The sequence below is a fragment of the Lathyrus oleraceus genome, chromosome 1 (genome assembly GCF_024323335.1).
Source record: "Lathyrus oleraceus cultivar Zhongwan6 chromosome 1, CAAS_Psat_ZW6_1.0, whole genome shotgun sequence".
Classification (NCBI taxonomy): Eukaryota; Viridiplantae; Streptophyta; class Magnoliopsida; order Fabales; family Fabaceae; genus Lathyrus; species Lathyrus oleraceus.
The window spans coordinates 187,008,294-187,021,344 of record NC_066579.1 but is presented as its reverse complement, the minus strand read 5'-3'; the positions used below and the strand labels follow the sequence as shown (position 1 = coordinate 187,021,344).

Here is a 13,051-nt window from a genome sequence, read left to right as displayed (position 1 = left end):
GTTTGGTCCTACTGTGTTGGATGGGATTCTTGGAAATATTGATGGCACTGAGATTATCACAGAATAATGTCATGACATTTTGAGTGACATTGTACTCAGTGAGCATCTGTTTCATCCACACCAGTTGGGAACAACTGCTTCCAGCAGCTATGTATTCAGCCTCTGCAGTGGACAGAGATACACAGTTCTGCTTCTTGCTGAACCAAGATATGAGATTGTCTCCCAAGAAGAAACATCCTCCTGATGTGCTTTTTCTGTCATCAGCACTTCCAGCCCAGTCAGCATCACAGTACCCAGATAGGATAGGCTCAGACCCATGTGAGTACAGCATCCCATAGTCACACGTCCCATTGATGTACTTGAGAATCCTTTTGACTTGATTCAAGTGGCTCACCTTAGTCTCTGCTTGGTATCTCGCACACACTCCAACTACATAAGAGATGTCAGGTCTACTTGCAGTTAGATATAGTAGACTGCCTATCATGCTTCTATACAAGCATTGATCAACACTAGGCCCTCCATCATCTTTGGTTAACTTCAGATGAGTAGGAGCAGGAGTCCTTTTGTGCCTAGAATTATCCATACCAAACTTCTTAACGATGTTTTTGGCATACTTGCTTTGGGAGAGAAACATAGAGTCCTCCATTTGGTTGACTTGTATTCCAAGAAAGTAGGTTAGTTCCCCAACCAGACTCATTTCAAACTCAGATTGCATCTGTTGGACAAAATGTGTTACCATTTGTTCTGACATACCACCAAAGACTATATCATCCACATAGATTTGAGCAATCATGATTTTGCCGTCTTCATCCTTCACAAACAAGGTTTTATCTATTCCACCTTTTCTGTATCCATTTGAGGTCAGAAATTCGGTTAACCTTTCATACCATGCTCTAGGTGCTTGTTTCAACCCATACAAGGCTTTCCTCAACTTGTATACATGCTTAGGTTAGTTAGGATCACAGAACCCTTTAGGTTGTTCCACATAGACTTCTTCATTCAAGTAGCCATTCAAGAAAACACTCTTCACATCCATTTGGAATAGTTTAAACTTTAGAATGCATGCTACCCCTAACAGCAATCTGATGGACTCAAGCCTAGCCACAGGAGAAAATGTCTCATCAAAATCAACCCCTTCAACTTGAGTGTATCCTTGAGCTACTAGTCTTGCTTTATTCCTAGTAATTACTCCTTTCTCATCAGATTTGTTTTTGTAGATCCACTTGGTACCAATGATGTTGGTCCCTCCAGGTCTTGGAACTAGCTCCCATACTTCATTCCTTTTGAACTGCTCAAGTTCCTCTTGCATGGCATTGATCCAGTATTCGTCAGTCAGGGCTTCTTTCACATTCTTTGGTTCAACCTTGGATACAAAGCAGGAATTTGAGCTTATTCCCCGTGACCTGGTAGTCACACCACTATTAGGATCCCCTATAATAAGATCCTTAGGGTGGTCTTTCTGAATTCTGATAGATGGCATTTTGGTGGTTGCATCTATTTCACATTCAGGAGGAGGTTCCTGTACTTCTTCAGACTTGGCTGGAATGTCAGTTGAACTGTCAAGGAATGTTTCAACATCCTCTATGACATCGATTCCTTCCTCTTTATCATCCACAATAACATTTATGGATTCCATCAGGACATTGGTCCTGTAGTTGAACACTCTGTAGGATCTGCTGTTAGTGGAGTATCCTAGAAATATACCCTCATCACTTTTGGGATCCAGCTTCCTTCTCTGTTCACGATCTGTGAGAATATAGCATTTACTTCCAAAGATATGAAAGTACTTCACTGTGGGTTTTCTGCCTTTCCATATTTCATATAGAGTGGAGGAGGTTCCTTTTCTCAAGGTGACTCTGTTGTGAACATAGCACGCGGTATTCATTGCTTCAGCCCAAAAGTGCATGGGGAGCTTCTTTGCATGAATCATTGCTCTGGCAGATTCTTGAATAGTTCTATTTTTTCTTTCAACTATCCCATTCTGCTGGGGAGTTATAGGGGAGGAGAACTCATGACTTATTCCTTCAGACGAGCAAAACTCATCAAACTTGGAATTCTTGAACTCCGTACCATGATCACTCCTAATCCGGACCACACAACTGTCCTTTTCCCTTTGAAGTCTTATGCACAGGTCTTTGAAGACATCAAATGTATCTGACTTCTCTCTGATGAAGCTTATCCACGTGTATCTGGAATGGTCATCAACCACCACGTAAGCATATCTCTTCCCACCAAGACTTTCAACCTGCATAGGTCCCATTAAGTCCATGTGCAACAGTTCCAGAACTCTGGAAGTTGTAGGATGTCCCAGCTTCGGATGTGACATCTTGGTTTGCTTGCCCACCTGGCATTCTCCACAGACTCTTCCTTCATCAATAAGCAGCTTTGGAATTCCTCTGACTGCTTCCTTGGATATAATCTTCTTCATTCCCCGTAAGTGGAGATGTCCAAGACGTCTATGCCACAGCTTCACCTCCTGTTCTTCCTTGGCTGAGGAGCATATTGTGGAAAGGTTAGAGACTTTAGGTTCCCACAGATAACATTTATCTTTGGACCTGGTTCCTCTCTAACTTCCTGATTGTCACCATTTGTCACAATGCACAGCTCCTTAGTAAACTGAACATAGAATCCTTGATCACACAACTGGCTTATGCTGATGAGATTTGCAGTTAGTCCTCTTACTAACAGTACATTATTCAGTTTTGGAACTCCAGAGCAGTCCAACTTACCCACACCTTTTATTTTTCCTTTGGCACCATCTCCAAAGGTCACATAGCTGGTAGTGTGAGGTTCAATATCCACCAGTAGATTTTCCATACCAGTCATATGTCTTGAGCATCCACTGTCAAAGTACCAGTCTTCTCTGGTAGAAGCCCTTAGAGCTGTGTGTGCTAACCTAGCATACCATTGTTGCTTCTTGATGGGGACATAACGCTTATATGTCTTATGCTTAGGCCTGACATGCGAGGTTTGGTTAGGGAAACCATGAACCCAATAGCAGAAGGCTTTTATATGTCCAAGCCTACCACAGTGGTGACACCTCCACTCCTGGTATTTCCTCTTCTGATGATTATTCATCCTAGTTCCCCGATGTTGAGACATTGGCTTTGACTTCCTCTTGAACTTCTGAACTTTAGACTTTGGGCGTTTGTGTTCAGCTAAGGATCTTTTCCCAAATCCTAGGCCAGATTTGGTTCCAGACTTTTGTCCCACCTTTAGAATCTCTTCCAAGGTGTCAGTTCCCTTGTTCATCATTCTGATGGATTTAGTCATCTGATTCAGCTTGGAGGTCAGCAAGGCTATCTCACCATTTAGACCCTCTATGGCTGTTAGATGCTTCCGTCTCTCATCTTCCAGTTCCTTGATGAGTTTCTTCTGCTTTTCTCCTTGTGCACGAACTTCTGCACTGGTGGTACACAACTTCTTATAGGCTGCAGCAAGTTCATCAAAGGTCAGTTCATCTGCACTTGAGTCATCATCAGAGGCACAAACACTGGTTAGTGCAGTGACATGTTTGGCAGATTCTCCTTCAGATTCACTTTCAGAATCTCCTTCAGACCATGTGATAGTTAGCCCCTTCTTTTGCATCTTGAGATAGGTAGGACATTCAGCTCTGACGTGTCCATACCCTTCACAACCATGACACTGGATTCCCTTGCCTTGGTTGAACTTTTCTTCAGAAGTTGATCTTTTCCTGATGTCAGACGGGATGTTCTTGACATTAGGTCTCCCTCTTTGATCAATCTTCTTCACGAACTTGTTGAACTATCTCCCAAGCATGGCTAAGGCTTCTGATATACTTTCATCACCTTCAGTATATCCTGCTTCTGACTCCTCTTCAGCATTAGATACAAAAGCTATGCTTTTGTTCTTCTTTTCAGCATTCTCACACAAGCCCATTTCAAAGGTTTGGAGAGAACCAATGAGCTCATCCACCTTCATGTTGCAGATGTCCTACGCCTCCTCTATGGCTGTGACCTTCATGGCAAATCTCTTAGGCAAGGACCTGAGAATCTTTCTTACAAGTTTCTCTTCAGCCATTTTCTCACCAAGTCCACCAGAGGTGTTTGCAATTTCAAGAATATTCATGTGAAAGTCATGAATAGTCTCATCCTCTTTCATCCTTAGATTTTCAAACTTGGTGGTCAGCATCTGAAGTTTGGACATCTTCACCTTGGAAGTACCTTCATGAGTTACCTTGAGGGTATCCCAAACTTCCTTAGCTAGTTCACAGTGGTGCACCAGCCTGAAGATGTTCTTACTGATTCCATTGAACAATGCATTCAAGGCCTTGGAATTTCCAAGAGCTAATGCCTCTTGCTCCTTGTCCCACTCTTCTTCAGGAATCTGCACACTGACTCCATCTTCACCTGTCTTCATTGGATGTTCACATCCTTTGTTGACAGCTCTCCAGACTTTGCTATCTAGAGACCTTAAGAAGGCTATCATACGAGGCTTCCAGTCATCATAATTAGAGCCATCCAACATGGGTGGTCTATTTGAGTGTCCTATATCCTTGTCCATGGTACTAGAAAGTAACTTCCCTAGATCTCACCCAGAAATTCACAGGCAGGGTGCCTGCTCTGATGCCAATTGAAATTCTAGTTATCAGACTTTAGATGTCACACGGGTTGTTATGACATCCAATTCTGCATAGACAAGAATTATGCAGAACTTAAAAGTAAGTGCAGTAAATAACACAAGTAATTGTTTACCCAGTTCAGTCCAACATGACCTACATCTGGGGGCTACCAAGCCAGGGAGGAAATCCACTATCAGTAGTATTAATTCAAAGCTAAACTCACCCGTTTACAACTTGTCACTTAATCCCTACCCAATGCAATTTCAATCTTAATCTAAGATCAGAGTTCCTACTCACTCCCCCTCAATCACCTCAGTGACTACTACCTTTAATCAAAATTAAAGACAACTTTGAAGTCACACTTCAAACAACTCTTGATTGTGCTTTACAGCTTTAATCAAGATACACAGCACTCACGCTTAAAAGCTTTGAGCGACACAACACTTACAACTCAATGAACACCCTATGCCAAAGCAATCATCAACGTGATAAAGGCTTGGCTTACAAGATATGTCTAATACAAGACTCACAAAAATACAGCAGTGAAGTATGATGGACACACTTAATCTTCACGCTTCAAAATCCCCAAAACTGAATGAAGGAACGACTTCCTTTTATATTGCAGTACCTGGGCTTTTGCACTTGTATTCTCCTGAATTTAAGGTCACGCGAGTTCCCATAAATTCAATATCTAGGTTACTAACAAATAGGCTATTTGTTAGGTTCATTAAATGTAGCTTGGTTGTTGATTTCCTGGTTTTTCTCTAAGCTGTTGAATCCCTGAAGAATAGCCTGAGAAAAAGCTGAAACATAAAACTGAACAACCTACAATATAGCATATGCTGTCAGGAACGAATGTCACGACATTCAGCTTGACATCAAGGATCATATGCTAAGTCTGTTTTTCCAGAAAATAGACTGTACAATTTTGCTGACCTGTACATAACCAAAATGACCATACTACAGTAACAGCTTACATTAATAAATGTCAAAGTATCCAATTTGACATTTACACATTTGGCCTTAAGTCAGTTCTGTTATCCTCTTAAAGAACAGACTAAGAAACATACTGAAGTGTAGCAGAACACCACTCTGTCTATTATTCAGTATATACTGTCCATGATGAATGTCATAACATCCAGTTTGACATTCATATAGTATGCCTTATGCCAGGTCTGATATTTCCTTGATAACCGGACTGCAAATGAATACTGAGCTCCAACAGAACACCAACTGTTCTATTCCTTAGTATCTGCTGGCAGGGATGAATGTCACAACATCCAGTTTGACATTCAATAAATCCTGTATTAGCTAATCCTGCAGTAACTACTCAAGTGTGTCATGACATCAGTCAAGACATCAGAGTACAGGTAGATATTCTAACCTACAATGCAGTCACACATACACACCATGTCATGACATCAGTCAAGACATTAGAATCCAGCTAGTGTTTTACCATATAATGCAGCCAATTAAACACCTACATTAAGGAATAACTCCACACAAGTCAACAAGACTATGCCATTCTCCTATCATAAGTGCACTCAAGTTCGGGTATAGAACTCATGTCACAAGAAACCACCAAGCATACAAGCAATTAATATGTCAAGCAATTCATACATTACAAAAAATACATTCATCCCAAATTTGCACAAAAAATATGTCACAAATAAATATAAACATACAACACATACAAGTAAAAAGTAGGCTAAACCCACTAGAGATAGTTGAGTCCCCAGCAAAGTCGCCAGTTTTCTGTAGCGGGGTTTTCGTTACCTTTAGGTTTATTGACTAAACCAAAAGTCAACATACAATTCGAGTCGCCACCGCACTTTTATTTGTCCAAAGGAAAGGTTAAAAAGCGAACAAAAGCCAAGTAAGAAGTTTTTCAAATCAAAAACTAATAAAAATGTCAGAGATCTAGGTAAGGGGGTTGGTTATGAAATGGGAAGGTTTTACGCACCCAAAACATCCTTAGTACTCTAAGGGAACCCTTTTTGCAAATATGTGTTATAGGTTGGTATTTGTGAAAAGATTTGAACAAAAGATTGGAGGGATGAGAAGAGAATAGATTATATTTACAAGTTTTGATGTTTGAATGGGTGAACCCATTGCCTACGTACCATCACAAAGGAGGATCAAAACCTCATAGTTCGGGGTAAAAATTTCAAAGATTGGTGAATTGATTTTAATCAAAAGCCTTATGGTATTTTGTTATCAAAGGGGGAAAACTCAACCTAAACCAACAATCCATCATGTGAGGAAGGCTTCAACATGCTAGTGAGGGGTTAACCTTATAATAAGCATGGAAGGCTTATAATCCAACACTAAGGATGAGGTGAGATTTACATCAACCATTATGATAACTCAAACCTGCGACTAATGTTTTTGAAAATATTTTAACAAAGTGGCCATTGGAACCACAAAACAACTTGAAATGGGTTATATTTACAAGTTAGGTTTATTTAAAAAATGAGGTCAAAGTTGGATTAAAGTTTATTTACAATGAGTGTTTATGAAAATGGTTTTGAAAAGTCAAAGGCCTAAGGCCTATGTTTCTAATTTTGAAATAAAGTCAAAGTTTTGCTAAGTCTTTATGGTTGATCTTGAGTCAGAGTACGCGAACTTCAGATCTTCTTGTTCAACATGTGTTCTATCACTCTTTTGTTAAGGGCAAACGTCTTAGTTTGATTTAACCATCATCCTTTCATTGATGGCGATCTTTGCAGTTTAATCTTACCATCATCCTTTCGTTGATGGAGATGATTACAATTTTGATCTTACCACCATCCTTTCATTGATGGTGATCTTTGCATTTGTGATCTTACCATCTTCCTTTTGTTGATGGTGATCTTTACAGTTTGATCTTACCATCATCCTTTCGTGGATGGCGATCTTTGCAGTTATGATCTTACTGTCATCCTTTCGTTGATGGAGATATTTGAAACCATGATCTTACCATCATTCTTTCGATGATGGGGATATTTGCAATTATGATCTTACCATCATCTTTTCGTTGATCACGATCTTTTGCAGTTATGATCTTACTGTCATCCTTTCGTTAATAGAGAACTTTGTAGTTATGATCTTACCATCATCCTTTCGTTGATAGAGATCTATGTAGTTATAATCTTACCATCATTCTTTCCTTTATGGCAATCTTTGCAGTTATGACTTACCATCATCCTTTCGTTGATGGATATCTTTGCAGCATTATCTTACCATCATCCTTTCGTTGATGGTATTCTTTGAAGTTCGATCTTACCATCATCATTTTGTTGATGGTGATCTTTGAATTTATGATCTTACCATTATCCTTTTGTTGATGGCGATCTTTGCAGTATGATCTTACCATCATCCTTTCGTTGATGGCGATCTTTGAAATTTGATTTTATCATCATCCTTTTGTTGATGGCGATCTTTAAAGCTACGATCTTCCCATCACCCTTTCGTTTATGGAAATCTTTGCAATATGACCTTACCATCATCCTTTCATTGATATCGATCTTTGAAGTTTGATACTATCATTTCGTTGATGGCGATCTTTGATGTTATGATCTTACCATCATCCTTTCGTTCGTGGCGATCTTTGCAGTTATGATCTTACCATCATCCTTTCGTTGATGGCGACCTCTGCAATTATGATCAATATTAACTCGCAAGTTGATATTGATCTAATATCATATCCCAATAAACTTGTTCTCATATCTCACTACATTTCATCCTTTTAATACAAAAATTGAGTCTTTTCGTATTAATTACTTCCACCTTGAGGACATGCAAATTATAGTTGTTCATACTCTCGGATTCAAAACAATTAAATCGGGGCAGTTTTCGTACCATAATTTTGTCCCACTTTTATCTCTAGTCTTTTAATTTATCTTGCACGACAACGTTTGCATTTTTTAGGCTTAGGTCAATTTGAACTTAGGTTAAGTTGGCCATAGTTATTCATTACATTTCATAAATGGCATTTTTCTTTTGGCATAGTTTATTTGAGTCAAATACAAGTCAACTAAGTGGATTTATGTAAAATCAATTATCACATCCATTGCATTTTGCATTTCAAGGTCGTATTCAAAACAATTGGATTGTTTTGTTTTGTTTTTGTTGCAATCTCCATTTTATGTTTCTTGCATGTCACTTTTGCATCATGAGATCCAATTAGCTATTGAACTAATATTCTCATTTAAATTATATTTTCTCATTATTGTATAATTTTTATCATAAAGGGAAACCATGCTTATTTTATATTTTTTAATATGGCACATTTCACTTATTACCAACACATGACATAATAAATGAGATAAAAATGGAAAAGAAAATCAATTGAAATAAGATGGTTGTTATATTAAAAAACATGAATCATCAGCATACACACACCTTTACATCACATTACATGATTTTTTCTATCCGTCCATACATGATAACAACCATCTCCATAATCTCATGGCATCGAAGCACAACCATGCCATATCACACTTCACACCATTGTGCATAACATACAGAACAAGACAAAGTAAAAAAAGGAGAAAGAGGTTGAAATGGAATAATAAGGAAGCACAAGTTTTTTGTAGCAACCAGGGCATACCACCAGTCTTACATCACCATCCACATAGCATCAACATCATCATAACACAAATTAAAACGAATTGAGAAAAAAAAAATAGATTGAAACAAAAGTGCAAACTACGTGCCCCTACAAATATAACATCCATGCCATCCAATATACATTCACAATAGCACTCATCATCAATTGAAAGGAAAATTAAAAAGAAAAAACAAATAGAATCAAGGAGGAATCGGTGCAAACGCGTGCTCTATCTCACCTACATAATAACATACTTGTCATTCATGCCATCCTCCACTCCCGGTTTTCCCATCTTCAACTCACAAATTCATGCATTATTCACACTCGTTTCCTTATCTCAGAGGATCCCCAACTTTCCCCCCAAATAATTCCCTAACAAACTCATTTTTCCCTCTCAAAATCCATAAGAATCACACTCATTTCCCCTATAAAAAGCCTCACTGCATCACTCATAAACATCAAGCAATTACCCTAGACGAACCTGAAACTTCATAAGCTCTAAAAAATAAAGCTCCTTAAGCTTTTCTTTGAAGCTTAAGGAAGCTTGAGTTATCCCTATAAACTCCCCCCTCACTCACCGGAGCAAAACAAAGGGTACATAAGAAGAGGCAGAGAGGAATAGGAGCAAAAACACGCAAGCAGAAGTAGACAGAAAGATGTTAAGAGTTACCTGAGGTTGGCCACGTCTAAGTTTTCTCGTCAGAGTTTCAAGCTCTGACGAGGCTCTAATATCTATTTTCTTCACTTTACGCGTTTATTGTTGTTGCTTTTCCTTCGGTTGAACTTAAATTTATAGAAGCTTCATGTAAATTGGAATGTTAATGTTGAATTTGAATTTTAGGGTTTGAATGGGGATGAGCCTGATCCTGGCTCAGGGTTGCCTTTTTGATTGTTTTGTTAGCAGATTCATGGTCAAAATAACGCTTTAGGCTAGGGTTGTGTTCATGACTTTAAGGTTTAGAACGACTTTGGGGATTTCTGGGTTTCGCTTATGAACACCTTCACGGTGTTCATGAGTTATTCTTGGTGGATGGCCATGTTTGATCTATGTGGGTGGTGAGAAATTTGGTTTAAGTTATTTTTGCACGGTGAGCAGAGAGAGAAAAGGTCATAGTGGAGAGAGAATGAAATTGGGAAATGATTTCAAACACGTGAGTAGCCACTTAATTTTACCTATTTCTCATCTTGGCTTTGGCTAGCACGTGGTCGTCCCATGGCCTTTATATCTGTTGACTGGCTGGGTTGACCAAGGCTCTTGTAGAGAGACCCTATCTATTACCATGCGCCTGATCATCCTTGGTCATTAGATCCTTTGGATCTTACATCAGACGGATGGAGGTTAAGTCATCCTTTGACTCCCTCATATCATGTTGACTTGGGCTCTCTTCCCTTTATGGGCCTCACCAACATGGTCCTAGGCTACGCACACCCCCATTTTCTTTCATTACAATATTTTTTTATTATTATTTTGGGCCTTTGGGCCAGACATTGTCTTTTTACTAGCTTCTTTATCCCATATTATATCATGCACTCCCTATGCATATCTGATTTCATTTATTTTTATTTTATTTTATTTAAATTATTTTTATTATTTTGTTTAACAAAAAACATTTTAATAAAAATAAAATCAATTATATTTTATAATAAAAATCTTGATCCAACGTCATGTATTTTTAAAAATCAAATTCAAATGCATTTTAAAATACGAAACAAAATGTTTAATTGTCATTAAACTTCCTTTCAAGTTAAGCGCTTTGCTAGAAACATTTTTTTAATAAAATCAGAAGAAAAGGAACATTGGAGTATACATTCAATTAGAACCTTGAATAATTGTCCATGAGGCACACGTCTCGATCTTACTGAGCATTCTTCTTCCGTCATAAAACACTTAACCAAAACATAGATGAAAATGGTACATTGGGGTACACACTTCATGAAACCTCGAACAACCGGCCCCAAGGCACACACGTCTTGGTCTTACTAAACCCTCTTCTTCCGTAAATAAATTTCATAAAGACCGTGGATGAAAAAGGGACATAGGAGTTTACACCTCTTGAAACCCCCGAATAATCGGCCCCGAGGCATACATCTTTGTCTTACCGAGCATTCGTCATCCTCCTAAACACAATTCAGCACATCAAACCAACATTTTCTCGCCCCCGTGCAATCAAAACCTTTTTACAAAATAACATTGTTTAGTCCATTCTACCCCGATACAAACAAACTCTTAATTCTCCAATTACGAGCCTACAAACAACATTTAACCCCTAGAATGTGATATAAACATTTGTTCAATAAAATCAACCAACTAATACATAGTTTTCTACGAAGAACTATGTAGCTTTGAAATACTCATTGCACCTGAGGATACATATGAGCAAGATCTGTAATATTGTCAAGCAGCTTAATAAAAAACCTCTTTACGATCCATTTTCTTTTTCTTTTGAGCTTTTAATCACTCGAAGAGAAAAAATAATGTAATCTAACATTACATTCGCAAATCTAACTAAATGAATCTCGTTGAGTACAAAGGATGTGAGGGATACTAATACCTCATCCTCACAATATTTTTCCTTTTATTTTGGAATAAATAAAGTTTAGTGGCGAATTTGTTATCATCTCGAGCGTGTGAGTGCTCTAGGCAATTTTTCACGCCGCGATACAAAGGACATAAAACATGTACTATATATGAATATAATACATGTTTTCACCAGCTTGAGTTTAAAAAACGTCATTTTACGTTGGACATCGACAATTTCTAAAACCCAATCATCCTTATCGTAGATTGCTGAAGGTTTTTTACGGAGAACGATTGGTCATAAACCTTTAACTGGCGATGAAGTTTATCAATGACAAGAGCACCTTATTCTTTTCTTTGAAAATAATAAAAAAGATCCCGTTGAGAGAAATATTTAGAAAAAAGATCAGTGTTCTTTGATCTTCCGTATTGTTCTAGCCTCAATGTAAGAGGTTGTCTTGATGTGATGCATGTGGAGAAAAATGTGTGTAATAGTTTCATAGGAACACATCCAAACATTCCTGGTAATACTAAAGATAATAAGAATTCCCATTTATATATGGTGGAGATGGGTATACGACGAGAGCTGGCTCCAAAAGATAGTGGAAAAATAAGTTATTTGCCCCCGGCATGTCACGCTCTATCTAAAAAGGAAAAGAAATTTTTTTGCGAGTGTTTGCATGGTATCAAAGTTCCCTAAGGTTACTCATCAAACATCAAGAAATTTGTATCAATGAAAGATCTCAATTTCATTGGTTTAAAATTTCATGTTTGTCATGTCTTGATGCAATAACTTCTACCATAGGTTATCCGTGGCATCCTTCCAAAAAATGTAAGAGTAACTATATCTAAATTTTTTTTATTCTTCAATGCTATATGTAATAAAGTTCTTGATTTCAAAAAATTAGATGAATTAGAAGATGAGATTGCAATAATCTTGTGTTAATTGGAAATGTATTATCCTCCATGATTTTTTGACATTGTGGTTCACTTACTTATTCATCTAGTCAGAGAAATCAGAATTTATGGTCCAGTTTATTTAAGGTGGATGTATCTAATAGAGCGATACATGAAGATCTTTAAAGGATATACGAAGAATCATCACCGACCGGAAGCCTCGATCGTTGAAAGGTACATCACAGAAAAACCTATTGAGTTTTGTTCAAATTATTTGTCAAAATAGAGTCTATAGAATTTCCAAAGTCTCTTCGTGCTGACAGGTTTGGAGGTAGAGGTATTCAAGGTTTAAATGTTAAGTCAATGGCCCAGGATGTAGTTCTTGAAGCGCGTTTCTATATATTGAATAATCTTAGTGAAGTTAAACCTTACATATCTACTCACGAAACAACTCTAAAGAAAA

At 37.9% G+C, this 13,051-nt stretch overlaps 1 long non-coding RNA gene across 1 annotated transcript; it reads right to left on the bottom strand.

Moving 5' to 3' along the window:
* Positions 1-8,911: 8,911 nt before the first annotated feature.
* LOC127126742 (uncharacterized) lies at positions 8,912-10,467 on the bottom strand. The gene is made up of 2 exons (XR_007805082.1): positions 9,844-10,467; positions 8,912-9,180 (listed from the first exon to the last, which is right to left on the bottom strand). It is a non-coding gene; the product is annotated as an uncharacterized LOC127126742 (long non-coding RNA).
* Between the last annotated feature and the right edge of the window lie 2,584 nt (positions 10,468-13,051).